Below are 4,552 nucleotides of genomic sequence, written 5' to 3' on the forward strand. Positions count from 1 at the left end.
GGCTCCAAGCCACTTGATAATCTTTTAATTGGATATAAATTTTACCTGGTTGGATGTTGGATATTTTTGTATTCCTATAAATATCCTTGGGCTTTGTTACCTTTTTAAGAAACAGTTTGATTTGGGGTGGGGGGTATTTTAAGCTTTGTGCGGCAAGATGAGAGCAGTATGTAATTTAGGACTAACTTTTCTTGCTACTGAGGCAAATCCTATCTCTACCTAATGTCCTATGAATTAGGAGATTTTCCAGTCTGACAAGTGGGAGCAGGTATTATTCCCAGCCAGGTGTGAGCCTCTGGGCCAGTTTCTTCTAATACTTTCAGCCGATTCTCTCCCTAGCCACAGGTAGTTTTCTCACTCGTGTGGGGTGATCAGTACTCAATGAGATGATCAGCTGAGGACTCAGCTGGGCTCCTCAGCTGAACTCCTGGCTGCTCTCCCCTGGCAGTGTTTTTTTCTCTGGTCTTCTGCCCTGTAGACTCCAGTTGCTGTTTCCTCTCTGGACTCTGGTACATGACCTTCCATTGGGGAGTCTGCCCAGCTCTGCCTGGGTTCCCCCTTCCCTTGCAGCCGCCTATAAACTTTTCTCAGGCACTAGCTGGGGCACTGGTAGCTCTTAGTGTATTTCTTCCTATTCCGAGGGATAACCGTCCTTTGTTCTTGGTGTCCAGTGTTTACACAAAGGTATGAACACCAGCTGGGGGATCTTGGAAGGCTAGTCTAAAAGTTTGTCTGCTGCAGTAGATGTAAATAAAGATGGCTTCTTAGAGAATGTGGCATATGAGCAATAGGTTGCATAATATTATAAAAGAAGGTACGGGAAACATCATAAGCTGGTACAGGGGTGCAGGCATATTCAAAGTTGAATTGAACATCAAACTACATGATGTATAATATGCAATCACAAAAGAAGGTGCAGGAAAAGTCATCATCAAAGTGAGGCCGATGCTTCCCTGAGCACGTGCCTCCCTCGTCTCTGCGTGGCAGCACCTTCCTCACCTTCCTCACTGTCCTGTTGCTGCCTCTGCAAAGCTGCCTTGAGCCCCAGGTGAAATGACTCGCTTCCTTCTCTGACTATTGTGTTTATACATTGTTTCCTTTATTTTTAACCTTCTGTTGTGATGATGGTCTGGTTGCTGTCATAAACCCCCGGTCACAGCATGGTTCTGAAAAAGGCTGTACTTTTTTAATGTCATTGAAGTTCTTGGCTCCAATGGTAGGTCTGCCATTGGAGCCAAGGCAGCCAAGCCTGGTCTACTGGCTGGGAATTCAGCAAATAAAAACTCTAAATATCAGTTTCTTTATCTGTACAATGGAGGTAAAAATGTCTGCTTTGTAGGGTTATTATGGTTTGTATACAGTGACTAACAGATGGCCTGGTTCCTGAAAGGTATTCTGTAGGTGTTGGGTCCTCCTTTTATTTATCTTTTGTTTTTGGCACTGATTTCAGTGAAGACAGAGGGAATTCATAAATGTATATTGAATTGTATATCAAACTACATGTATCATATGCTTGCAAATGGGAACATTTAATTAGCTGTATTATGTACCGATTTAGTAAAATATTGTTAACTTTAGTTTTTTGTGACAGAAGCTAAGTAGTGTGTGCTGCTTGAATGGTCTAAAGATGCCCTTTTCTTTTAGTCTGTACAATACAGTAAGAATCTGCTGGAAGAATAAATCAGATGGGTGGTCAAAATAAGGAACCAGGTCTACTGTACTGATGTGTTACATGGCTGGTCTATGAAAATTAGGGCAACTTAAGGAAGTGGTCAATTGGGGAAGCAGTCAACCAGATAGGTTCTGCTGTAATTATTTCGTCTTAATCTAAAGGAAAATTTCTTTAATGACCATTCTCAAAAGTTTTTATTTTGGGGTGTCCAATCTTCTTTCTTTTCTGCTATACACTGGAAGAATGAGAGTTGCCTTGGGCCACACCGCAAACACTTATGAAAACTGACAAAAACTAAAAGGTCCCCGCTGACTTTTTAGGATGTTTAATACCACAGATAAGCAAAAAAAGTCCTCACAAAAATCAGCATGTGGACACCCCTGCCACCAATATGTGTATACATAAATCAGTATTATTCAATCTCTTGGATTTGACACTTGGATTTTTAAGGAAAAGATCAGTATATCTGATCCACGCATATCTCCAAAGTGTTTATGTAGAGACTCGTAATTACTTAAAAAATCCTCTTTGCATATATTTCATCTGTAAGTATTATTATAGTCATTCACTGTGGAGAATTTAGAGGTACTTACACCATTTTCTTACAAAATGAATGTACCATAATTTCAGTATTCAGTCTTATCTGACCAAACACTGATTTATCTCTGTTAAGAGATCACTAAGAAATCATAGGAAGGAGCTGCAAATTGTTAAGTAGTATTTAGTAAATAACGACAATTGTTGATATAAATGCATTATAAAACTCTATGTCTAAGTAAAATAATATTAAACTACTAATATTCAAAATTTGGGTGGCTAAAAAACATTTCAGGAGTGGATCTAGTACATTGGCAATTAGCATAATATTTGAATTGCAAAAAACTCTTCAATTTAATGAGTACAGCCCGTTTTCACTGAAGTATCCTATAAAAACCTAAAGGTTTTCAAGCCACATGATTTCTGTTTAGAGTTTTATTTAGAAAATACTCAGAGCATAAAGTTTTGAATTATATATCATTATAAAGTCTGAGTTTTTAAAAAAGTTAACCCTTTAAAAAATTCTTCAAGACTTAAAGTCATTGTCATTCTACTTTAACTTTGCTGATGAGTAGAAATCTCTTAATCGAGAGTATTACAAGTGGGCCTTTATATTTCCAATTGTCATCAACATGCTAAAAGATACATGCATGTTAAACTTAGCTCATAGCCTCATATGTCCATTACAGAAAAATGTTTTTTTTTTTTAAATGTTGTGTAAGGAGGACCAAAAGGTTATCTTAGCATAGGTAAATGTTTATTAGTAATATTTTAGTTTTAATTTTGTAACATTGTGCTCTTTGATATTCACTAATATCATATATAGACTTTTTTCCAATAATTTCTTTTCTTCTTTTTAAAAACTTATTTTTTTCTTTTTACTTTATTCTACCAGAGTCTTCTCAGAACCAATAATTTTTTAAAAGAGCTTATTGAAGTATAATTGGCATCTGATGACCAGGACATATTTAAAAGATGCAATGTAGAATTCACATTTTATTTTATTTTATTATTTCAGATGAATATGAGTGTACAATTAGGTTGCACTGTTTGGGTTTGTTAGGTAAAGTCCCTGTTGTAGTTGTGTCCTGCACCCAGAAAGTGTGCCATATACCCCCTCCCATTGTGACCATCAGGTGGGAGCACACCAATCCTCTTATCTTTAATCCTCTCCCCGTCTCTCAACATGAACTAAACTGAACTTCTCTCCTATGTGGGTATATATTAGTTCATCCACTGGTTTCGTATTAGTAATCGTATTAGTTTCATGTAAATTCATACTGGTTTCCTATTAGTACTCATTGGATAATTGCCTTGCCATTCTTGTGATACTTTACTACAGAGAGTGTTCTTCCACTCTATGAAGGATGCAATTTTAAAAATATAGACATATACATCTGTGAAACTATCGCCACAACCAATGCAACAAACATTTCCATCACCAATAAGTTTCCTTGTGCTCTTTTTTCATCTCTCACCGCCAAACTAGCCCTTCCTTCCCCAGGCAACCACTGATTTGCTTTCTGTTGTTACTGTAGATTAGTTTGCATGTTCTAGAGTTGATTATTTTTTATTTTTTTAATCATCACAAATGAGACTTCTGTTTGTTATTATTCAAAGTCTGACTTTTAAACAGATTCATGGACGGGTGGTTCCTATCTATCAGCTCACTTAGCTTTAGCACCTGTCTCATCCCCAGTAGCTTTCCCAGAACTCCTACCTTTACTACGAAGCTCCATGGGTTTTCCCAATTCAACTTGGGCCTCTTCAGGATATTTACTTTTGGAACAAAGACATCATGAGGAGGATAAGTAGATTGGCAAGACTTCTATGTCTTTTCCAGGGCTGTCTTGGAACCAATTTACAGACCACTTCTTCCAAGTCATTCCTCTGCAGCTCTCGGGTCATAATTTCCATGGTGTTTCAGATTTGGCAGACATGTTGGTGCTGAGTGTAAGAGGTGTTCTCTATCTGATTGTTGCATTGTTTAGAAAAACCAGTACAGAACAGATGAAGCACATAGCCCTTGGTAGTCGTGACACCAACATGTGCTTCAATCATGGTTTGCAATTTTTTGCCCCTGGAACATATTTTGTCACAGGTAAGATCCATGCTGTGGTAGTTAGGCAGTTTTGCACTGTACATCTTTAGTAATCACCTTGAATTTTCTTTCTTTCTTTCTTTCTTTTTTTTTTTGAGACAGAGTCTTACTGTGTTGCCCTTGGTAGAGTGCCGTGTCATCACAGCTCATAGCAGTCTCAAACTCTTGGGCTTAAGTGCTTCTCCTGCCTCAGCCTCCCAACTAGCTGGGACTACAGGTGCCTGCCATAACGTGTGGATATT

General features: G+C 37.9%; 1 pseudogene; it reads right to left on the reverse strand.

Annotated features, from left to right (window-relative positions):
- Positions 1-4,126, reverse strand: part of LOC105886888 — an 11,377-nt pseudogene extending 7,251 nt beyond the window's left edge.
- Positions 4,127-4,552: the final 426 nt, after the last annotated feature.

The sequence above is a fragment of the Otolemur garnettii genome, unplaced genomic scaffold (genome assembly GCF_000181295.1).
Source record: "Otolemur garnettii isolate 467f Iridium unplaced genomic scaffold, OtoGar3 scaffold00002, whole genome shotgun sequence".
In the NCBI taxonomy this organism is placed as follows: Eukaryota; Metazoa; Chordata; class Mammalia; order Primates; family Galagidae; genus Otolemur; species Otolemur garnettii.